Source organism: Pelodiscus sinensis, chromosome 2, assembly GCF_052426305.1.
Source record: "Pelodiscus sinensis isolate ZL-2025 chromosome 2, ASM5242630v1, whole genome shotgun sequence".
In the NCBI taxonomy this organism is placed as follows: domain Eukaryota; kingdom Metazoa; phylum Chordata; order Testudines; family Trionychidae; genus Pelodiscus; species Pelodiscus sinensis.
The window spans coordinates 225,938,959-225,964,488 of NC_143053.1; the positions used below are offsets into that span (position 1 = coordinate 225,938,959).

Genomic DNA, 25,530 nt, shown 5'->3' on the forward strand with positions numbered 1-25,530 from the left:
ATGAATTTTATTGTATTAAGACAAACTACTTCTTTAGAAGAGAACTTTCATTAAAAGAGGACCCTGATAATTGTGTTTGTTAAAATAAACGCTATGCTGCCCTTATTTCCCCCTTTCATATCTTGTAGTTTACAAATCATACTCAATTCTATACATTTAAGGTTTTGTATCTCCATTATGCTTGAACAGCCCCCAATTAAATTAAACAAGATTTTACATTTCTACTTTACATGCCTTTAATTCATCGGGCGGGGGGGAGGGAGTGGGAAATCTCTCCTGCATAAGTTACTCAGCCAAACTCAGCTCCCATCTTTGTATCCCAACCATTGGATTCTTTCAGCTCATGTATCTGATGAAGTGAGTTGCAACTTACAAAACCTTATGTCCTAAACAAAATTGTCAATCTTTACGGTGCCACTGGACTCCATGTTGTTTTTGCTGAAACAGGCTAACATGGCTACCCATCCGAAACCTGTCATCATACAGCTAGCTAATTTCAGTGCCTTGCATGAAGTGGAAATCTATCAGTTTCATGAAAAAACTTGCAGATACAGACTGAAATGGACAGTCATACCAAATGGACTGAAGGTGAAAAGCCATTACAATCAACATAGTACACAGACTACTATGGATGTAAAATCCCATTTAATCAGTTAACCTGTTAAACATATTGTTCAACTGGTTAACCGATTGAAGAGGGGAGTAGGCAGGGGAGCTGCTCCAGCCTTTACCACTTAAGATTAACCAGTAAGCCTCACCCATGAAGGGTGAGACTTACTAGTTAAATATTCACATCCCTTAAGACTGAGAGTGTTTGGCACAATATCTCTCTTTAAAGAAACTAGGGCAGGCATGTGCAAAGTCCGGCCCGCGGGCCAATTGCGGCCCATGTTCCGGTTTAATACGGCCCCACAGGTAATTTGGCAATATCTATCTTTTATGGCCCCCAACGAATCCCCGAGCGCCGCTCAGGACTAAGGATGAGCTCGGGCATGTTCGCAGCTCCACATATCCGAACCTGCCGGGAAGCTGACAGCGCGCAGCACTAATCACACGTACTGAGACATTTTCCCGGTCCGCAGCTGCAGAGATCGGGAAATGTCTCAGTACCTGTAATTGGCGCTGCGCGCTGTCAGCTTCCTGGCGGGCTCGGGCACGTGGAGCTGCGCACACGCCCAAGCTCATCCTTAGACTCTTCACCACACACAGCCACAAAGGCAAGAGAATTCTTGTTGGGCAGTGTATTAGTGCTCGGACGAACACACTTAGACCAAAACCTCTCGCACTGCGCTCACATGATCCCTTCCCCTTCTGGTCAATTTAAAAAATGGCGACTGTAAATAAGAGAAGGAAAGTTGACAGTGAGGGCTGCTGCTTCCAGGACAGGTGGAAAGTGGAATATTTCTTCACTGAAATACGGAATCACTGTGTTTGTCTGATATGCCAAGAGACTGTGGCTGTTTATAAGGAATTTAATGTCAAGAGACACTACCAGTCGAGACATAGCACATACGACAAGCTAACAGGGCGCGACCGCAGTGAAAAGTTGAAGCAACTTGAAGCTGTTTTATGTCACAACAGCGATTTTTCACAAAAGCGCGTGAGTCAAATGAAAATGCCACAAGGGCAAGCTATGAGGTGGCAACGTTAATTGCTAAAAATTGCAAATCTTTTGTGAGGGTGACTTTATCAAAGAATGTGTTATGAAAATGGTTGAGAATATCTGTCCCGAGAAGAAGCAAGAGTTTGCCAACATTTGCCTGGCTCGTAACACTGTATTACGGAGAATTGAAGAGATTTCATCAGATATTAAGAGACAGTTGACGTCCAAAGGAGTGGATTTTGACTTCTTTTCAATAGCCTGTGATGAAAGCACGGACCTATCTGACACAGCTCAGTTGCTGATTATTATGAAAGGGGTGGACGATGAAATGAATGTGACTGAAGAGCTATTTGACCTCCAGAGCCTTATGGACCAAACAAGAGGAAAAGATTTATTTGTTTCTGTTAGTTCCGCCATAGATGACATGAAACTGCCTTGGAACAAAGTTACTGGGATTATTACTGATGGGGCACCTGCCATGGCTGGTGAACGAAGGGGATTATCAACCCTAATCTGTAACAAGGTGATCGAAGAAGGAGGCAAAGCTATTAAACTCCATTGTATCATTCATCAACAAGTTCTCTGTGCTAAACATCTCAAATATGATCATGTTATGAAACCGGTGCTAAAGACTATTAATTTTATTCGCTCTAAAGCCCTGTGCCACCGCCAGTTTAAACAGTTTCTACTGGACATCCAGGCTGAATATGAAGATGTTTTATATCACAACGATGTAAGATGGCTCAGTCGGGGGTCTGCACTGCAGCGTTTCTACTCTCTCAGAAAGGAAATCGGAGAATTCTTGGAAACAAAGGGACAACCAATGCGAGAACTATCTGATCCTATTTGGCTGGCTGATTTGGGGTTTCTAGTTGACATAAAGCATCTGAATGTACTGAACACGAGTCTTCAGGGGAAAGATGCAGCCATGAACCAGCTTTATTCACACCTCAAAGCCTTTGGAACAAAGCTGCAACTTTTCATAAGGCAGTTGTCACAAACACAGCCCAATACCATACATTTTTCAGCGTTGCAGGAAATAATGAACAGTTTTCTACAGGACAATATCAGTGCACAAACGAGCAGGTATGCAGCAGACATTGCACCTCTGGCTGGGGAGTTTAAACGGTGCTTTCAGGATTTTGCAGATATTGAAAAGGAGATCAGCCTTTTCTCCTCTCCATTCTCTGTTGACCCCGATGATGCTCCAGATCAGCTGCAGCTCGAGCTCATTGAGCTGCATTGTGACAGCGAGTTACGCTGTCGTCACCAACAGCTCTCTCGTGAACTTTTACCGCCAACTGGATAAGAGCCCGTTTCAAGAGATTCGAACATTGGCTAAGAAAATGCTGAGCTTGTTTGACTCAACATATATGTGTGAGAAGACATTCTCTGCTATGAACTTTAACAAGAACCGCGTGAGGACAAGACTAAGTGACTCTCACCTGCGTGACATTTTGCGCATCAAAACCACTGCCTTTGAACCAGACCTAGCCTATGTGCTGCAGTCTAGATCTCAGTTTCACCCTTCATATTAGTGCAGGCAAGTTTTTTTTTCAGTTGAGATGAATACATTGTAAAATCTCAGTTAATGTCAGTTGGTCTAAATCAGTTATAAATATATTTGGACACAACATGTATACTTGGTGTTATGTTCCTGTTCATATTTTTTGAACTTAAAAGTTGACAGACAACCTTTATTACCAATAATATGTAATGTACTTTACAATGTTCCTGACATATATTTCAGCTTCCTGGATTTTTTTTCATCTGGCCTTCAGATATGAAAGGCAGAGTGATTTAACACCTGTTTAGATTTGTCATCCATGTGACGAAATGAAAAGTATGCCGTTTGCAATAAACTTTGCATAAAATAGTTAATTTGCATTTAATTTTAATGGTTCAAAGAATGTCAGGCAAAATGGTTGGCCCTCACGCATGTTCACTTCATCAAATCTGGCCCTCTTTGAAAAAAGTTTGGACACCCCTGAACTAGGGAATCACCCGATCTGCATCCGTCCTGTAAAACAAACAGGAGAAGATCAAGAATGAGCTCTCAAAACTGGAGACTCATACAAAACTAACCTTCCCACACAAACTTGCATGTGGCTAGACTTTACAAAAAAGACAAGCCATTTACAACACACTGCTTCTCTACACAGAAAAAAGGATACTAAACTATCTAAACTCGTACATGCCACAAGGGCTCACAACAGTGATTTCCTTGACTCACCCAACAATATGGTTAATCCATCCAACTACATACTTAATCCAGCAGAAGAATCTATCCTCTTTCAGCCCCACCATTCCCATACAAGTAATCTAGTTCTGCGATGACCCGGAAGCCTACTTTCTCTGTCTCTGACCCAGCGAATATTTCCGCACAACACTGAACAATACACTAACTCACAGAAACCAACCTACCAATGCTACAAGAAAGATTCAGCATGGACTCCTCCTGATGGTTGAAACAACAGACTGGACTTCTATCTAGAGCGCTTCTGCTGGCAAGTAGCATCACCTCCCCCCCCATAACCTCAGGCATGCAGAACGCAATACCATACCCTGACACAGAGGCAGCAAAGGGTGGGAAGGAAGCAACTAGCTGACTAGTTGCTTACATCCCTAGTAAGAGGGACACTAATAATGTAAATATCAATTGAAGGGAGTTAAAACCTGTTTTGGGTATTATGCCTGCTCAAATATCTGAACCAATCTTTGTGCACCAACATTTTCCTAATTTTTAAAATGGCTTTTCTTCTGCATTGCTGTATGAAAAATCTACACTCACAAAAGGAAGACAGTTTTTAATATATGGAGATACACATTCTCAAGGAACTGCAAGGGACCTTGAAAGGTCATCTAATCCAGTCCCCTGTCCTCATGGCAGGGGCAAGTACCATCTCTGACAGATTTGCCCCAACTCCCTAACTGGCCTCCTCAAGGACTGAACTCACAACCCTGGGTTTAGCAGGCCAGTACTCAAACCACTGAGCTATCCCTCCCACCATGACAGTGAACCTTGTCATATTAAGCTCAAAGGAAGATTATTTTTTCTCTATGTATATTGTTGTAGTAATCTTAGGTGTTCCTTGCAATAACAGTAAATAAACTGTTCAGAAAGAAGCATTATTCAGATAGGAATTCTGCCTATAAGCTGAAAAGCAAATTCTGGAAGCTTAAGTAGGGAAAAAAAGATAGAGGGCATCCACAGGAGCTTAATGCTCCATTCAGAGAAGTATTTTGTGTATAATGAATTTTCAATACTTCCAGTGTTCAAACAAGTAATTACATATTGACCAAACCCCTGCTACATATGCTGTCAAGCCTAAAACTAGCTACCTAAGAACCTGAACCTAGACCTGGATCAAGGCAGACAGCCTATTATCTTGAAGTCAATGGGGTTCCCCAGAGATGCAATGGGCTGCATGCACAAATACAATTACACTTAAATCTCCATACTCTGGGTGTCCCGAATCCAAGAACACCCATGGTATGGAGAAGGAAGCAGCTCTGGACACTGCCACGCCTTCTCCTCACCCCCTGCTGGGAGAACTGCAAAGCTGATTCCCCTAAAGATTTTCCTCACTGTTCCCATAGTGATGAGGGGGCAGTGCCTGGGAGTGGCAGGGAGTGCAGAGCCACATTTGCCTCCAGAAGCAGGGCGACAGGTAAGTGTGCCTGACCCCAACCACCTCACACCCAGACCCTACAGAGCTCTCCCTGGCCCAACAAAATCTTTAATGTGGCATACCCTGTTTCCCACAGCTGCTGGATTAAAGAGATTCGAGTGTATAGTGTAAGGGGCCAAAAGCACAAGTGATTTTAAGTCAAATTTCATGCACTTCCTGAAGTTCGGATTGATAATTTTAGGTTCCAGTCACTGAATCTGGCTGTGAATGCCATTCTTCTTACAAGATTCTGACAATTTTATCTGAAAACCGAACAAGGCCAATAGCAGATACTTTTGACTCAATTAAATGACATTCTCAGATGCTTTCTGTGAACCAGGAAGTACCAAGAGGATCGTCCCTTAAAAATACATAAAAATTGTTACTGATTTTTACATGAAATGCCCGCCTTCACAACCTGCTCTACAGTGGCATTTAATACTTGTACCAAGGTCTTGCTCAATTTTTGGTCTCCCCCCAAAAAAAATCTTCCAAAGAACCCTGTATGCAGTCTGCAATATAACTGTGAAACACTCGTAATACTAGATGGAAATCATAATCTTATGAACAGGTCATTATGTTAAACGGCATCAAAGGAAGTTATCTATTTTAAGACAATATACATCTGACACTATATGAATTGCACACACTCATCTATCCACCACTTCCCTGGAAAATTCTTGAAAAAAAATCACGCAGTGTCAGTTGGAAACCCATTAATTTAATAATAGCACTAACCTTCCTGAAAACTTTAAAAACTAAAAAGCTGCAGTACAATGATATTTTTTTACACAGGAAATTGTCACAACAAGCTCTGAGATATTATATACATCAACAATTCAAAGTCAAGTGGCTAGTTCAAACAGAGCCCTGAGCCTGCTATATAAAACAAGAATTGTAACATACAACACTGAATTCTCAAAAGGCTTCAGTGTCTGGAAACCAATTCACTATAGGCAGAACATGCTTGGAGATAACCTTATTCTTTACCAGTATATGTAAAGCCCTCCTGACCACAGGACAGTCTGGAGTGGCTGCCCTGAGCTTTGGGGGGCTTCATAGCGTCTGCCCAAACCATCCTATGAAAACAAAAATCCAAAACATGTACTTTTAAAGACAGCATCAGATCCCATATCAGCATACAAGACCTTATAATGATCCTAACAAGCTCATTTTATATTTCATTTAATATTCCTTGTATTCATCCAATAGGTTGCCCCCACCCCACCAACATGGATGTGTTACAAATAGCACTGAACTCTTTGGAGAATAGCAAAGATTTAGCTTGAATAGCAAGAATTCAAGGCAACTCTTACTTTCTCCTCAGAATTGCTGGAAAAGACACAAGTCCTCATTAATCATTCTAAAGGAATATGGGAGAGAACATTGTACACAACATTTAAAGGCACACTCCTCCCATCCTTGGTGTTCACAGAGACTCTCCAGGAATTTAGAAGACTACACTTACATGTTCAAAATAATTGACAATTTCCAAAACATTTTAGGACAAATACCAAATTTTATCATTGCATTCCCAAAGATTTCAAATTTTGCTTTGTAAAAGATAATCATAGAATCATAGAATAATAGGACTGGAAGGGACCTCAAGAGGTCATCGAGTCCAGCCCCCCGCCCTCAAGGCAGGACCAAGCTCCGTCTACACCATCCCTGACAGATGTCTATCTAACCTGTTCTTAAATATCTCCAGAGAGGGAGATTCCACCACCTCCCTTGGCAATTTATTCCAATATTTGACCACCCTGACAGTTAGGAATTTTTTCCTAATGTCCAATCTAAACCTCCCCTGCTGAACTTTAAGCCCATTACTCCATGTCCTGTCCTCAGAAACCAAGAGGAACAAATTTTCTCCTTCCTCCTTGTGACACCCTTTTAGATATTTGAAAACCGCTATCATGTCCCCCCTTAATCTTCTTTTTTCCAAACTAAACAAGCCCAGTTCATGAAGCCTGGCTTCATAGGTCATGTTCTCTAAACCTTTAATCATTCTTGTCGCTCTTCTCTGTACCCTTTCCAATTTCTCCACATCTTTCTTGAAATGTGGCGCCCAGAACTGGGCACAGTACTCCAGCTGAGGCCTAACTAGTGCAGAGTAGAGCGGCAGAATGACTTCACGAGTTTTGCTTACAACACACCTGTTGATACAACCTAGAATCATATTTGCTTTTTTTGCAACAGCATCACACTGTTGACTCATATTCAACTTGTGGTCCACTATGACCCCTAGATCCCTTTCCGCCATGCTCCTTCCTAAACAGTCGCTTCCCATCTTGTATGTATGGAACTGATTGTTCCTTCCTAAGTGGAGCACTTTGCATTTCTCTTTATTAAACCTCATCCTGTTTACCTCTGACCATTTCTCTAACTTGCTAAGCTCATTTTGAATTATGTCCCTATCCTCCAAAGAAGTCGCAACCCCACCCAGTTTGGTATCATCTGCAAACTTAATAAGCATACTCTCTATCCCAATATCTACATCATTGATGAAGATATTGAACAGTACGGGTCCCAAAACAGACCCTTGAGGAACTCCACTTGTTATCCCTTTCCAGCAGGATTTAGAACCGTTAACAACAACTCTCTGACTACGGTTATCCAGCCAATTATGCACCCACCTTATCGTGGCCCTATCTAAGTTATATTTGCCTAGTTTATCAATAAGAATATCATGTGAGACCGTATCAAATGCCTTACTAAAGTCTAGGTATATGACATCCACCGCTTCTCCCTTATCCACAAGGCTCGTTATCTTATCAAAGAAAGCTATCAGATTAGTTTGGCATGACTTGTTCTTCACAAACCCATGCTGGCTATTCCCTATCACTTTATTACCTTCCAAGTGTTTGCAGATGATTTCCTTAATTACCTGCTCCATTATCTTCCCTGGGACAGACGTTAAACTGACCGGTCTATAGTTTCCTGGGTTGTTCTTATTCCCCTTTTTATAGATGGGCACAATATTTGCCCTTTTCCAGTCTTCTAGAATCTACCAAAATAAACAGACACACATCATACCAAAAAGATTTTTGTGCGCCCATGTCCACCAACCCAGAAAAAAAAGTTGAAACAAAGGATGTTAAAAAGTGGGTTTTGTAATAATGTAACTGCTGAAATTTGTGGCAGTTACATGTTTATGTGGGGGGAAGGCGGCTCTACAGGGCCTATAACACTGGAGCTGACTTTTCTCCTCACATGTAAACGTGCAATCGGCTCGCTGCAAGCACCGGCTCCCATGGGGCTGCATGGCCCTTCACCACTGCACTCTGCTTCTGATACAATACATTCTAAGAAGCTAAATTCCAATTTTAAAAAAAAGAGAGAGAGAAATGATAATTCTGAAAAATCTATTTCACACTTTAACAAAGTGACTCACTCCTTAAAGACTGGGACTAGTCAACCCTGATTAGAGAATAAGGCATAAGGGAAGATTAAGTAACTATAAAGGACAACCTTTAAGGAGAAGAATTTTTCACTAAGAAAAACCTGATATGACACTTTATTTGAAAATATGAAAACTGTCAGGTAACCTGTAGCTAGGCCACAAGGGGGCCACACAGGAGGTGGCTGGCCTGTTTAAATACACATTTTAAAAATACTTGTAAGAATTACTTTCCTCTATTTCATGAACTGCAACAAATATAATAAATCGCCATGTACATATTCCCTCCCATGTCCTTCTGTTCTCAATTGTTCAGTGATACTCCATCCTTAATGCTATAAGTAAGCAACAAACCTTGATAAAAGAATAAAATTTTCCTCTGAGGCTTTGAGTTGCCCTAACTCCCAAAAACACAGGACCAATACAGTTGATGCAATCCAACTTGATTGGGCTGGTGGAGTAACACTCAACTAACATTCACAGATTCCAAAACCAGAAGGTACAAATGTGATCATCTAGTCTGAGCTACTATATACACAGGTCACCAGCCCATAAAACTTCCCCGTAAACGAATCCTACAGTGCATTTAGAAAACCACCCAAATCTGGATTTTAAAAAGGTCAGCGATAAAGAATCTACTGTGACCATTGATTAATTACAGGCAGTCCCCGACTTACGCGGATCCGACTTATGTCGGATCCGCACTTACGAACGGGGCTTTTCTCGCCCCGGAGCTCGCGGGCGGCGGGACCGCCCAGAGCGCAGCGGTCCCGCCACCGCGTCCTCTGGGGCGAGAAAAGCTGCTCCGGGTCTCCCTGGTGTGCTGGGGGGGACTCCCCAGCACAGCAGGGAGACCCGAGCAAAGCCGCAGAGGCGGCGGGACCTCTGTGCCTCCACGGCTTTGCTCGGGACTCCCTGGTCTGCTGGGGGGGAGGGGGCGCAGCTAGTGCGCCCCCCCCCCCCCAGCAGACCAGGCTTTTGTTGCGGGACGCCTGGGGTAGAGCAGCTGGGGTGCTGCCGGGTTGGTCCTGCCGGGACCTACCCGGCAGTGCCCCAGCTGTTCTGTCCCAGGAGTCCAGATTCAGCCGCTGTTGAAACTGATCAGCGGCTGATTCCAGGAAGCCGGGGGCAGAGCAACTCTGCCTAGGGCTTCCTGTAGTCAGCCACTGATCAGTTTCAGCAGCGGCTGAATCTGAAGCCAGTTCCGACTTACATACAAATTCAGCTTAAGAACAAACCTATAGTCCCTATCTTGTACATAAGCCAGGGACTGCCTGTATTCCAATGGTTAATTACTCTCAATGATAAAAATGTATACCTCATTTTTACTCTGAATTTGCCTAGTTTCAACTTCCAGTCATTGGACCATGTTATACCTTTCTCTGCTGGAATGAATAATCCATTATTAAACATTTATTTCCCATGTAGGTACTCAGACTAGACCAATCAAGTCATCCCTCTTTACTAAATTAAATAGATTGAGCTCCTTTTAATCATTCTCCTGGCTCTTTCCAGAACCACTTCCAATTTGTCAATATCCTTTTTGTACTGTGAACACCAGAACCACACATAGGATTCCAGCAGCAGTCACACCAGTCATCTGATCCTACTTGGGATGCAAAACCAGGGAGACTAAGAATTGTATCAGCCCTTTGGCCACTGGGAGCTAATGTTCAGCTGAATATCCACCATGATATCTAGATCTTTTTCAGAGTCATTGCTTTTTCAGAGTCTTTGTTCTTAGATGTAAGACTATTTTTAATCTATGGGTTATCTGGAACTCTATCAGTGATGATTTTATGTTTTCTTCCAGGCCATTAATAAAAATGTTAAGTAGCATAGGCCCAAGAAGCAATCCCTGTGGGACTCCCACTCCACTAGAAACATACTCATTCAATTATGATTCCTCATTTAGTATTACCTTTTTAAACCTATCAGTCAGCTTTCAAGCCATTTAATGTATGCCATATTAATCTTTATAATCCAAACATCCTTCAGTACTAAGTCAAATACCCTACAGAATTCTATTACATCAGCACTATTACCATTTATCAACCAAACTTGTAATCTCATAAAAAAAAAAAAGACAGGATCTATTTTCCATAAATCTATGTTTATTTTCATTAATTATATTACTCTCCTTTCAGACTATTATACAAATATTGGATCAGCCACACCATTATCTTGCTCTGAATCAATGTCAGACTGACAGGCCTATCATTACCCAGTCATCTCCTTTATCCTTTTAAAATATTGGCACATGAGCTTTCTTGCAGTCTTCTGGAACTTCCCTGGTGTTCCATGTCTTATTGAAATTTACAGTCCTTATAGTATAAACCATTGCTTGGAGAAAAGGGATGTCTTTAAATAACGAACAGACTATCAGATGTGAGGGAGTCTAAAAATCTTCATCTATTAGATTAGAACTGCAAAAAATTGTTTCATACACAAAACAAGAGTTCTGATTTTTGCTTTTTCTAGAATTTCCAAACGCGAAACAACAAAATGTAAAAATACAGTTGGCTGGTTTTGTTTGACCAAAAATGCTTACAGTTTCACATTCCATAAAGAAAAAAATTCTCTAGAACTGACCTTTGTAGATATATTGCTGCAAGAAGAATAACCCATCTCAACTGAGCTTTTATTTGGCTTTACTGGGCCTTTGGAAGTTTTAACAAGATAAGGCAGAAAGAAGGTCTATTCTACTGACCCCCTTGCCTCCTTCAGTCATGCCAGCATGTTTTTAACAAAGTTTGCAAGAGAAAAATAAAATATTATGGATCTCTGATTCACTTGATGGTAGAAGAGCAATTCAAAACCACTCATTTCTGTAGTGGTTTCATACCATTAAAACAATGTGGATCAAATAATGGATACTAAAATAAAAAACATGTTATATTTTTAAACAAAATTGCATTATGGAAGGTAACCAACTAAAATGAAGAGCATAGTGTGTCACGGAAATAAAAGGGGATTGTGTCTATGAATAATGCATAATAAATTATATGCAGCGCAAGGGAGTAGAGGTGGAGATTTGCAATTAGCTGATTTACTTTTAATCTCAGGCCCACCACCCATATGGACTCTTTTAGTCTAGCAGCAAAGAGATAACAGAGGAAAAGGAAATGCAGAAGAGAGGATGATGCAGAAATCATTGAGCAGCACTGATGGTGCCCTTTCCTGTACAAACTATTGAATAAATTAGTATGCAAATAAATTTAGGACAACTGTGGAAGCCCACAGGCTAGATTACATCTGACATTAAAATAATCTAACATTTTTGGATCAATAGCAGAGGGTGAAATCAGGAGAGAAGAGAAGACAAAGCTGTGCTAGTCATGTCACTCTTGGGACATACTACTGCTTAGTAGCAGAAATAGCCAATACAATTAAATCCTTAAAGCATACAGTCAAATGGGAATTACACAATATAAATAAACAACAAAAACTATGTAATTAGAACTTTTTTCCCAACTGTTCTAAAGGCTCTTAAATTCACTGTGTCTTCATCATCTAAGTCCGACTTTAGAACACTTTCTGAAAAACCCACACACTAACTGATGATTCATAAATAAAAAAGTATGTTTTTCTGTTAAAAAAATTACCCTCACTTAACCAGGGATAGCAACAACACAGCCACCATTAGCAATGCACATTTCAGGCTTAATTATGCAAGCCTTAAACTTTAGGGGTGAGTTCTCTCTCACACAAGTAGTTCCACTGACTTTAAATGGGACTCATGTTGAGTAAGGACCATTCTCATGAAATGGTTTGCAAAGTCAGGCTCTTAATAGGCAACAGCTTGTTCTTTTTACTTGGGAAGATCACTAACAGCTGTAGTTTTCAGAGTTTGCTTCTCCATAGCCATCATTATTTAATACCTATCATACACGTCAGAAGTCTTCAACGGTATTCCTATTTCTGCTTGTCCCAGAAATTTCATTTTTTGTCTTGAGGTTCCATATTACTGCCCTACAAAAAGTAGATTTACCATTCAATTCTACTGGGGTGAAATCCATTCTTCAAAACAATCAATATGAAATGCTCTAGTCCAGTCCTTTCAGCAGACCACAAATCCCTATTGTCTCTAATGGATTATCCATAGATGGCCTTAGCTGTAAGCTAAGAATTTTATGATCTCCTATTTGTTTTTAATCAGCTTCCATGAAACTTGTGAAGAATATATTCCAATCATTGATAATTAAAATATCCACTAAAGATTCTGCTGCTTCACTATTATTTATTCTTTTGCCTTCATTTGACCATTTTAAATCAATTTTCAGTGAAAACTACTGGTTCTTTGATTTCTATACAAACAGCTTTAATTACTTCATGGTAACCAAACCTGTGCCAGTCATTCCTGGAAGAACATGATATTTAGTAATTGTCTCTCACAGCATTTGGAGGCTTTTTTTTTTTTTTTCAAGTGATGCTTGTCTTGTTTCTGCTCCCTACCACACAACCACAACTGCAGAGCAACTGAGTCATTGAGGCTAATTTGAGTCTCTGAAGGGAAAAATCTGAAAACAGTTTTTTTCCAAATCAAATCCCTTAAAGCAATAATTATCTGGTTACCCCATCACAGAAAAGATACTGCTCAAAATAGTCATTGGTTTCACAAAAGCACCAGACCAGAACACTGACTGACTTGCCTAGAATTTTTAATTTATCTTTTTTCAGCAGATGAATTCCTTCCTACTGCTCAGTATTTTGGAGTTTATTTGCAATGTAGGCCATGATGATGATATTTTAATCCAATTTGTTTATCTCTATAAAATATGCCTAGACCAACATTTTATTTGCCTCATAAAACATGTATTGTAAATAATTTTGGAGGAATCATAAACAACTGCAAGAATGTTAAAATGCTTTAGGAGCAATTATCAGGCACTCATGTTTATCAGTTTAGAAGGGTAAATTCTCAGCATAAAGTAGCTATAATCTGCCATAAAACTATAGTACATTTGACCTTTTATCACCTAAGAAAAAAGCAACAGTCACATGCTGTCACAAAAACTCTCATATGGACACAAGCTTCCTTGCAAGGCCAGCTCAGAGAATAAAACAGAGTATGATACAGGCATGACAGAATAATCCTGTTCAAGATTGTCAGTCAAAAAAAAAAAATCGATGTAATCTTTGGTTTCTTTGGCCATTAGTCTCCTAAATAGCAACTGTCATTTTTCATAACTATTTTACTATTTTAAATTGGTTTTAAACTGGCTCTAGAAGGGTAAGCTCTGCCTCCCAATTAACACCAGTTGCAGGTTCAGGGCTTATATCAGGGCTGATATAGAGGAAGAAAGGGAAAGGGGGAATGCAAGTAGTCAAGAAGACTAACCAATAAGCCTAGGTATATTGGTTAATGATATGCTTGACTACTCGTTTACATCCCTACTAGTTAACCATCTCTTAGGGAGGTGAATTAATTACTGCAAAAGGGGAGCCACTCCCATTGCTGAGGTGAGTGTTTACATTGAAATACTACAGTGGCACAACTACTGCAGCTGTAGCATTTTCAGGGTAGACACAGCCTTAGGCAGATCTATTGTTACCATCACCAGCCCCCTAACAGACACACCTAATGGGGGTGGAATTGCCTCTCAAAAAAATTCTACAAGAGGACTGAGCAGTCTTAAGGTAGGAAAATCTAGTAACAGTTACCTACTCTGGGCACTTTCCCCTCCTCCCTGATGAAGGGGAACAGCCATCAATGTTCCTATATGAATCAGGAGCAAGGGGAGCTCCCACACCTCACCTAATGGGCAACTAGGAAATGAAAGGCTTGGGCACTTCCAGATGTAGGGTGGTCTGTCTCTTTTCTGTATGGTTTTATGAGAAGCAATCCCATTTCAGACACATCCCATTTTCATGGAACAACCAAACCCTTGCCTTGCTTTAAGTTAGGATAAGAGAAAGCTGTATACCAAATTTGGCGGTCCTAGCTCTTACTGTGTAAGAGGAGTTCTTGAACAAACAGAGTGAGACAGACACATGGACAAACTCTCTCAAAATACAGTAGATATGCACCATATTTCCAATTCTGGTCTGGTTGTGAAGTAGGCAGTAAAATGCCCCATATTCCATTATTAGACAATAGCATGGCTCAGGCTCAATAAAATAATTTAGAAATGAACCAAATGCAGCTTGAAGTGAAAATGTTCAATGAACAACATGTGGCTATTTTTAAATGCTGTTTTATGGGTGACAAAGTAAACGAGTCAAACAATTCTGATCGCAAACAGCAATTAATTTTTTTTATATCCATTTATTTGAACACTGGCAAACATCCACCTTGCACTTCAGTAGGGGTTTTTTTTCCCTCCCAGTAATTATTCTAAATGATTTTTGTTAAAATATAACAGCTACTAAATGAGAATCTTCTCTTTGAAGAAAGACTAATGATTCAAGATGCTCGTTTGCTGTTATTCAAATTACCTTATTTATAATGTGAGGGGGTTTTGTAGCACTATAATAACTGGTTCAGTCAAGGAATGCATTCAGAATAGTTGCTGGCACAAGAGGTGATGTCACAGTTACTTTTAAACTACCTAATAATGGAGTCAGTACACTGTTCTGGCGATAACTGCATAATTGACACTACTGCACTAACTACAAGTTGGTGAGTGCTAAAAACTAACTGTTGCCTTTGTAAGTTTAAGGAGACTGTTAAAGAAAACAGATTTCTCCCCCCCCCCCACAGGTTAATGTAGCTTTTGTCTCAAGCACTCTGAATAGTTGCCTTTAAATATATTGCATGTGATGATGGAGGAGGAGCATAGGCACAAAATTCTGTCAGCAGCCCACAAATTGTGTAGCAGGTGGTTCTTCTATCACACCAACAGCCTACTGACACAGTGTTTGCTCTTAGGCATTAACTCAGACTTTAGGTTTATTTAAAAATATAAATAAATAAGGTAATACAATCCAAATGTTTACATTTATGTTCTAGCAATATTCTTTATGGGTTTCTTTTGTTTGCTTTAATTAAGTAACTTGCAGTTAAAGTTGGCAGTTTCACACACTGCAGTACATTTGGCACCTCTTTATTATGCCTTTTGATGTTTTAACTTTGCTTTTAGCAGACTTAAGTAACATTACAACCACAAAGCTAGAAACACTCCACTTAGGCAAGATGCAAAGAGCCCTCAAATGTTTTACTGCAGAATTGCTCCCCAGCAGTTGAGATTTAACATAATTCAGCTGCTCTTAACTTATATCTTGTTCTTAAATAGTCAGTCACAACTCTGAAAGTTCAGCAGGATAGCTTCACTAGGAATACTTAGAGCAGCCTGTCTCAACTAGAAAGGTGGAGGGAAGTGACATGAAGGGTCATGAATTATTAAAACTCTGATATCAATATAAAATATTACAAAAAATTCTAGGGGAAATCTAAGCCTGGCCAATGGGATATGTACTTTTATTTTATATATTAGTTGATATCTATTGCAAAGTATACTGAACATGACACACTTTCAAGCCCTTTGTTTTGTGTGGTTTGCTGGAGTTGCACAAGTGCTTCTGGTTAGAAATAACTTTGCTTCTAGGGAATTATCTTCTTTTCTACACATTAAAATGGACATATCTTGATTAATGAAATTATATTCCATTTGAAGACTTGGCACTACACTGATACTGGAGAAATATTTCTTGGAAAATGAAGTTACACCCTCCATTTTTGGTTTAATCTGTCAATGTCAGTAAACATACAAGGCAAGCATGTAATCTTTGGTCTGCAAGACAACACTTCCAATGCTATTGCTGGCAGTAGACTAAAGTGTGAATTGTGAACCTTGAAAATGAAGTCTCTATCAAGCATTGCCAACTTCCTGATGATCTAATGTTCATACAGCTAATTCTTAAAAAGGAAATAGATATGGCTTCCACCCTAGGCTCTCAAATATTGTACCATAATAACTCTCTAATCTTCGCACAATAGCTAGCTGTTATCCACCTGAATATCTTCTGAATTTCTTTTATCCATCATGAATTCCTATTGTTGTGTATGAACTGTAGCTCAGATAACAACATCTTGGGATGAACGGTACAATGGCAACAAAGCCTCTTGTTCTTTCCAACATCAAGCAACTTCCTTTAATAAATGTTTTTCCCCGAGCTTTCAATTTTCTTGATGGGTAAAATAATTCCCCTCTAACTGAAGTCTTTTCTAGGACACCCATGTCTGAAAGAAGGAATGATAGATTTTTCACATCTTGTTCTTGCAGGCAGATAGTAGGTTCTTTGAAATGCCAATAAAGATTAAAGAGATGAAGAGAATTACCTCATTTTAAAAGACTGGAAATGACTGAAGTGAAAATTATAAACAGTTATAGCAAACAAGGTGATAAAGAGGAGCACACAAACTGGGTTAGGATAGAGAGAGTTCTCTGCTCTATCCTACATGTATAGGCAGTGAACAGCACTACACGGATTAGTAAAAATAAATCTGTTACCACAGGCAATTTATCAAAGCGCAAAGTTAGATTAATTCCTGTACCAATAGAGTTTAGCATATGGACAGAGCAGGTGGCAGCCTGAATTCAGCCTGGCATAATTGGGGGTTGGTTCAGCCTCCAGTATTGGTTTGGACAGTCATAATGTTTGACCTAATTAACGTGTCAGCTGCTATGGTCCCTATTGCTCTTGTAGAAGCAGGGGAATAGTTAGGGCGGAAGAATACCTTGGCCAGGCCTCAGCACATTCTCTATGCCAGAGGCTTCTGTGAGGAAAGCAGAAAGTTAGCATAGCTGGCTCTACCTCTGCTGGACAGCTATCTCTACCAGAAGTTTATCCCAAGAGAGTCATAGAACCTTTCTGTGAAGTAGATGGCACATGAGCATAGGGAAAGCTTCCCTCCTGAACTTTGTCTTCTCTTGTGGGTTCCAGATAAAGAGCTATGGTCCTGATCCTCCACACGTGGCTGAGACTCCACTGAAGTTCAGTATCACCAACCCTAAGCGTATAAAAGGCCTCAAATCAAGATTCGAAAAGCCACTGTTTTTCACCTTGTGTAACAATTTGGAGAATCAATGTATAGCTCATGAATTCTGTTTGCTATTAGGGACTCTCAGTGTCAGACTGGAAACTCCATTTTGAATCTGGGCTTGTTTACATTCTCTCTTGTCACCATAGTGAGAGAAAACACACAGGAGAAATTCTTGTGCCTCGCACAGAGCTGTAACTAGGTATTTTTACACCTGGGGCTAAATATTAATTATACACCCCCCTCTCCTTAGGTTAGCACCCATGGTGCTCTTTACTTTTGCAGCTTATTATTTGTACTTTTTGCGTCTTTGCACCCCTGATTATGATGTGCCTGGAGTGAGCATCCTGCTCTTGTTATGGCCCTGACAGGGCCAACTATGAGTCAATAAACACTAATGATCATCATTTCAAATGTTGTACAGTTGAACAAAGATGGCTACAACCAATGTTCCCTTTGATCTTTTCCATTCATGTGTGGATTTTTTCCCATCCGCATGAAGAATAAATTTTTACATTCACCAAAGCATGTATAAAATAATGTGCATCAATAAAAACACAAAACTTAGCTGTGGGTAGCATTTGAATTTCTCCTGAACTACCGCACAAGCACACAGTTTACAGGGAACATTGGCTACAATCCTGTGCAAACAAGTTTTTCAAGTACAGAAATAATAACTGGCCAGTGGTTCACTTTAGAGGGAAATTGTGATCCCTTGATAAAATATATCAGGAGATATGCCTATCTCATAGAGCTGGAAGGAACCTTGAGAGGTCATTGAGTCGAGTCCGCTGCCCTCATGGCAAGACCAAGTACCATCCCTGACAGATTTGCCCCAGATGGCCCCCTCAGGAATTGAACTCACAACACTAGATTTAGCAGGCCAATGCTCAAGCCACTGAGCTATCCTTCCCTGCTAAGGCTGACTCACTTCACAAAAGGAACTGGAAATTATAAAAAAATAGTCTCTCTCTGATCATTTTAGAGAAGGAGAGGGAGAAGGCCAGAAACTCAACATTCTGAAGAAGCAGCCTTGTGCAGGAGAGAAGGAAGCATTTTCTGCAGCATTCTCCCGCTCCCTACATTCCAAGTTGTCTGTGCTGTCTCTACACATTCCTCCTTCCTACTGCCCATTCAGTTTAATTTCTCACCCCTCAACTATATTTTTTCCCCATGCTTGGCATTCACATATTGCCTATTGGGTCCACCATCTTCCTTCTACCCAACCTGGCTTCAGCCCTGCTATAATCAATAAGAGACCACAGACATTTTTTCTGGGTGAAACCTCATTTTCATCTGCAAAATTTAGTGACATGGATTATTCAGGTTGCTGAGACCAGCCTGTGGCTTCATGTTCAGTGAGGAGAAAGGGAAATGGCAGCCATTATGATTAAGAACAAAATTTCATGAGACTAAGGCAGAAGTAAAAATATCATGAAAAAACCTTAAAACTAAATGAGACTCAGAATAAAATTAGGATGTGATAGGTTGGAATATATCCCTATCAAGCTGCAACTTTCAGTTGGGGTTACAATTTAAGAATATAACTTGCATTTTAAGTATGTACAGGCAGTCCCCAGGTTACGTACAAGATAGGGACTGTAGGTTTGTTCTTAAGTTGAATTTGTATGTAAGTCGGAACTGGTACATATTTTGGGGGGGGGGGGGGGGCTGGAGTTAGGTGGAAAAGACCCTGATTCTCATACAACTTCCTTATTTTAAGAAAAACACATACTGTTTTGATATGAAGGTTTTTTTGGTTGATATTTTAATTAAAAATTGATCATAAGTTTCAGTGTTTCATGCTATATCCAAATCTTCCTTTTGGGGTACCTGAAAGATCCCAGTTATTCATTTAATAGTCAGAATCTTTGTTTTTTATAACTAAAAAAAATTTATTCAATGCATATTACTGTTTCAAATAGAATTGGCTACAGATGGTTCAGTGAAATGGGTATTAAGTGTAATCAATAGACATTGGAGAGCACAGTGAAATATTGATACAATCAAAGCTGTTGTTGTAGTCTGCTGAGCAGAAAATGGAAATCCCTTCCTGTGAAGTATGTGTGTGTGAATTTATCCACAGGATTAATTTTAAAGAAAAATTCTGCGTTGGGAACAGGAGTTTAGCCACAGGTGGGTCCTCATTGTCCACTCACCCACTTTGCAACTAGACCCATCCCCTCGGGGCTTACCCTGCTCCACTCCAGCCAGGGTGTGGGGTTGGGGCTTATCCTCTTTTCCCTTCTGTCCTGCTCCTCCCCATTCTTGCCCACCTACACCACTGGGTAATTTTTCAGCTTCACCTCTGCCAGGCTGGAAGGGACTTGTTAATTTCCCCCGTTTGTAACTAGGGATCCGATGTAAGTCGGAATGATGTAACCCGGGGACTGCCTGTAACTACCTATCCAGATATGAAAAAGGCATCTTACTCTAATGTACCTGAAGAGTTTAAAACACAAGAGTAATCAGCTTTGATTGTCTTCCACTCAGAAGTCGTCCAGCCACTGAACAATGGCTCTGGCCTAGGGAAGAGCAAGGCAGAAGGAAACTTGTCAAATGACAGCGTACAAAACCTTATTTAAGGGCTGGATCTATTCCAATCTCCCCCTCTCAATAGCTGCCATCACCTGCCAAGGAAGACTGTAGAAAACAGAGGAAAAAACCTGCTTCACACATTGACCGGGCCTAAATACTCACAAGAAGGGGTGAGTACACACTCAGGTGAGAGATGTATACGTTTGCCGTTTTCATGTAAGAGTTACAAATGTTCAGGCTTTGAAAATAAAATTGCTGTGATATTAGAAATACCCATGCTGAGCCTAATTTTTCCAGCTACATAGTCCCCCAGAAATAAACCATAAACCAGAGCACCATGGAGACGTGGAACTCTCCATGAGAGTGAATAATTGACTAGGGAAGCTTGGGAGGTCTTATCGTTGACTGCAGGGCCTACAGATGTTGAATTGCTGAATTCCAAATAAGACCACAAGAGGACATACTGGTTTAGGCCAAAGGTCCATCTAGCCCAATATCCTATCCTCTGACAGTACCAATTCCAGGCGCTTCTGAGGGAATGAACAGAACAGGTAATCATCATGTGATCCATCCTGTCACCCATTCCCAACTTCATGAAGGTTGTCAGACTAGAGGTCTGCACACACGATTGTCCTTTCAAGGCTCAAGAGCTAGAAAGAATGAAAGGATGTCACCCACTCCAGCTGGCTTGGAAGCATATAAAGTGTTGCCAACCTTTTTTTTTTGAGGGGGAGGGAGGAGAAATGCGGGGAGTTAGTGTCAGAAGACAGGATTTTAGCTGGGACTGTAGCCAGTCTGGGGATGAGATGAGAAGCTTCAACCCTCTTTCAAATTTGAGAACTCTGTGTGGCTGCTGGCTCCACTTGCACTGTGTCTTCAGTTTGCACTGTTATAACTAGAGCATAATCTACACTAAGAAATTAATTCAACCCAGCAATGTCGGTTGGGGTGTGAAAAATCTACATCTATAGATTTAACCATCCTAATCCGCTGATGTAGACAGAAGAATTGTTTTGTTAACCTAACTCTGTAAACTTACCTACCACTTCTTGTGGAGGTGGATTACACAGGTCGATGGAAGTACCCCTTCCTTCAGCATAGGTAATGTCTACACTCAAGTACTAATGCAGCTGTGCCGCTGTAGCATTTCTCATGTAGGAAAGCCCTAGGTATTGTATGTAGTGTTGCAGTATTTACAGGGCATGGTCTCTTTTTAGATTCCTGCAATACTAGAAAAGAACATTGTTGTGTTTCTGTCTGGAAAGCAAAGCAGTTGCTTTGTTCTTAAATGTTACAAATTTGAAAAGTACATTACAGGAAAGCAGTTTTTAAAAACTTGTGGTGTGCTTGTAGGTGTTCATTTATCAAGAAAAGGTGCAAAAAACGGAAACAGTGATGATGGTGGAAGTGGTCACAGCAAAACAAGATACCAGGAAATGAAATGCAGTATCTGACAAAGAAACCACAATTTTCAATGTTTCTGCGGTGCTGAACAGTGTTCTTTTGACTTCCATTTAGTTTTTTAAAATGGCAGCATGAGCACAACTTTGTGCATACAGTTAGTTGCCTGTGTATTTTCTCAGATTCTTATACAAATGTTTTACTAAACAACTTCTTGTCTAATATTGTAGTATCTCTGTTGCTATATTCCAAAACTGCTTCTGAATATCTCTTAAAACAAATCTGTTCTAAACTATTAACTATCTTACTACAGGAAAACGAAGTAAAGTTTTCTTCTGTGTACATGCAAAATTACAATTCAGTGTAATTTGATAGTTCACATAGAAACAAAGCTACATGTAACATTTACAAATCCTACACAGCCGATTTTAAATTGTGTGTAGTGGCATTTGCAAAGGACAATGGAAACAGAGCCGCAGGGAGAAAATACTCTGTGAACAAAAAGTCTATTCGGGAGTGGAGAAAGGAAGAAGCAGAGTCATTCTTGTCTTCCCTTCAGTAAAAAAAACTGTATTACATGCGGACGAGTACAGGGGAAGGGGCGGGGTATGTAAAACTTCGCATAACCCACGGGTTTTATTCTTTAAAGTACGGTACATCAGTGTAGAGTATTAACACTTTGCTTTTCTTCTTCTGAGAGGAAAGGCATGGGGGAAAAGAGCAGCAATAGTCTTTACTCAGTACATTGGATTTACACTTTTCTTCCTACCACATATATTCACTTAATACAGCCAATAATGCAAAGACCATGACAGTGCTGCTCTGATTTAAAATTTTATTGTGCTTAGAGTGAAATTTAGCAAAGCTTGAAACCTAAGTGGTAGAGTAGAGGGGTTGACAATAAGTCTTTAAAGAGCCTGATTCATCTCCATTAAAATCAAATAACACTTGTAGCCATAAATATTCAGCAACCTGCTTCTCCTTCTAGCTCCTCCTTTACTTCTCTTTTGTACTGCAGACCTGGCTAAGTCCTTCTTGCCCCCAGTCAGTAGTCTGTAATTACATACAAAATTTGGGCCCCACATTCAGTACTGCCAACCTCAGTAAATCAGAATTTGTGAATCAGACCACCCAAAAGACAAGACTTTGTAGTTATACAGTGTTTTTTTTATTTGCCTTTGATTTAACTCTCCCAGACCATTGCCCCTCAGTCAACTTTCCCTCAAATTTATTGGGTAGGGTAATATTTGGCCTTTGTTGCAAGTGTTCCAATCCCTGTCCCCACCTCTCTTCACACAATCCCCTCCCTTCAGCTGTCCCCATCAGTTCAGGCTTCAGCCTCATTTCTGCTCCTCCTGCAGTTTTTACTCCCCTTTTCTAGGCTGGGGAGAGGTAAGGGTGAAAAAGGGTGGTGTCCCCTTCTCTTCGTCTTTTGCTCCTTCCCAGGTTGGGTATTGCAGGAAGAGAGGGGGAGGAGCAGATGAGACACAAGTTGCTCCAGAAGGAGAGCCAAGAGCTGTCAAGAGCTGCTCCTTCCACCTCCTCCTCCCCACCTCTGAGAATGTGTTTTTATTTTCACTCTATAATTTGTCAAGTTACAAGAAAACCCCAAATATTTAGCTTTTACAAAGTCTCCTGATTGGAAGGGGAGAGGTGGTCTGATTTTTTTGACCATTATTTTATGCTATCTACTTTCTTATTATCTACTATCTTATTTTGCTAGTACATTTAAACCAAACTATTCAATTTAAGTTTTTACTTTAGTTAGTGCAAGAAAATCTGAAAGTGAACCTAACAGGGCACTGGAATGTTTAGTTTGCATACACTGCATGGGACTGCATATGGTGCATTTGTTTAAAGCACCTACTCCATTTTATTTGTTGTTTTTTAAAAAGCAATACTGAATGCTTAAGGGCCTTCGGTGAGGAACCAGAAAGCCTTTGACAAGGTCTATTGCCACAGGTTCTTAAGTAAAGAGTCATGTAATAAGAGGGAAGGTCCTCTCATGGATCAGTAACTGGTTAAAATACAGGAAACATAAGGTAGGAATAAACGGTCAGCTTTCATAGTGGAGTGGGTAAATAGCAGGTATATGTACTGTGACCCATGCGTTCAACATATTTCCTTCAATGATATGGAGAAAGGTGTAGACAATGAGTTCCCAAAGAGAGCTAAAAGACTAAGTTAATCAATAGGCAGCAGGCTTAAAACTAACATCAGGAAATACCTGTTCACACAATGCATAGTCAACTTGTGGAATGTATCGCCAGGGGATGTTGTGAACATTAAAAGTATAAATTAGTTCAAAAAAGCATTAGGTAAGTCCATGGGTGACAGGTCCATCCATGGCTATTAGCCAAGCCGGTGAGGAATTTAATCCCAATACTCTGGGTGTCCCTAAACCTCTGACTACTACGAGCTGGGATTGGATAACAGGGCATAGATCATTCAGTAAATTGTCCTGTTATGTTGCCTCTGAAGCACCTGGCACCAGTCTCTATTAGAAGAAGGCAAGAGTGAAATTATGTGCCGGAACATACCAGTATGCTGGGATCTTGGGCCAGGTGGGTGGGCAGCAGCTCTGGTTCCCAAGAATGGGCCAGAACCTCAGTGGAAAGGGCAGGGTTATAGGATCAGACTCCCTCCAGCCAGTTCTTCATGGCTGCTGCAGCCATCAGGAACCCCCGGCTCTTTTAAATTCCTGAGGACCCAGGCAGTGATGTTTAATTGCTGCCATGGCAGCACTTTTGGCCATGTACAAGCCAGTACTGGGGACTGCTTCTTACCGGTACATTGTATCACTCCACTTAAACCTCTGAAAACAGAACACTGGGCTAGATGGACCATTGGTATTACCCAGTACAGCCATTCTTATGATCTTAAATAGTTAACAAATAAGTTGGGCTGAAAACCAACGCTAAGAAAAAATGACAAGAATCAATACACAATAAGAAACACCAACAACACTTTCTGTGGCTAACATGGAAGAGGTCCAATATGTCACATTATTCTTACTGTGCTGCCAGGATATAAGTAGAACCAAAGGAAAAAACATTAAATCCAGAGTAACAGAAGTCAGATATACCCTTGGCAATTCTAAAGCTGATATGGAGAAACAGAAATCTTCCCTTCCAAACTAAACTTTGACTTTATAGTGGTATTAACTTCTCAATCTCATATGGTTCAGAAACTTGGAGACTTAAAACCTTACTATCAAAACTTCAAGATCTAATGAAGTGTTGCCTTAGCCAAATCCTCAGTATCAGATGGCCCAACACACACACACACACACACACACACACACAAGGAGGAAGACATAATAGAAATCAGTAGGACATGAAATTACAGAAAAACAAACATTGATATGGTTAGAGCATAGATGGAGGAAAAACCCAAATATAACAAGACAGGCATTGAACTGGAATCCTAGGGCAAGAAGTAAAGAACGGGCCAAGAGTAACATGGAAATGCACAATAAAAATAGAACCAAAAGCTATCAAAAAGATGCAAGAATCTTATACTGCAGCAAGAGACTGGCAAAGAAAAGAGTGGTGAAGACTACGTTCTGCATAGAAGAGAGAGGCATAAGAGATCTGTATGTACTAAATGTTTTTATTCAACTTTTCATTTAAGGTTTAGAGCCTATTTTAATTAACATAACCTTTTTCCCTTTGGAAAATACAAACTAGAATCTATCGTATTACATGGAGGTCTCTTCCTTGACTTTGAGATCAGGAGATGGGTTTAATCCATATGAGAAAAACTCAAAGGAATAAAGAGCAGAAATTATAACTACAGATGCAATGACAGGTGGATATAATAGCATAAGTATGTTCACTGTAAGAAGGGTCCTACCAAACTCACGGTCATGAAAACACATCACAAACCATAAAGTCTGGTCTCCTTGCATGAAGACTGGTCTGTTGTGTGCTTTTAC

At 40.3% G+C, this 25,530-nt stretch overlaps 1 protein-coding gene and 1 long non-coding RNA gene across 2 annotated transcripts in view; one reads left to right on the forward strand and one right to left on the reverse strand.

Moving 5' to 3' along the window:
- The window catches only part of PIP4K2A (phosphatidylinositol-5-phosphate 4-kinase type 2 alpha), a 210,447-nt gene that overhangs the window by 159,601 nt on the left and 25,316 nt on the right, over window positions 1-25,530 (reverse strand). The window lies entirely within an intron of this gene.
- Window positions 15,241-21,767, forward strand: LOC112545201 (uncharacterized). Its single transcript, XR_016348968.1, has 3 exons — window positions 15,241-15,293; window positions 20,275-20,378; window positions 21,546-21,767. It is a non-coding gene; the product is annotated as an uncharacterized LOC112545201 (long non-coding RNA).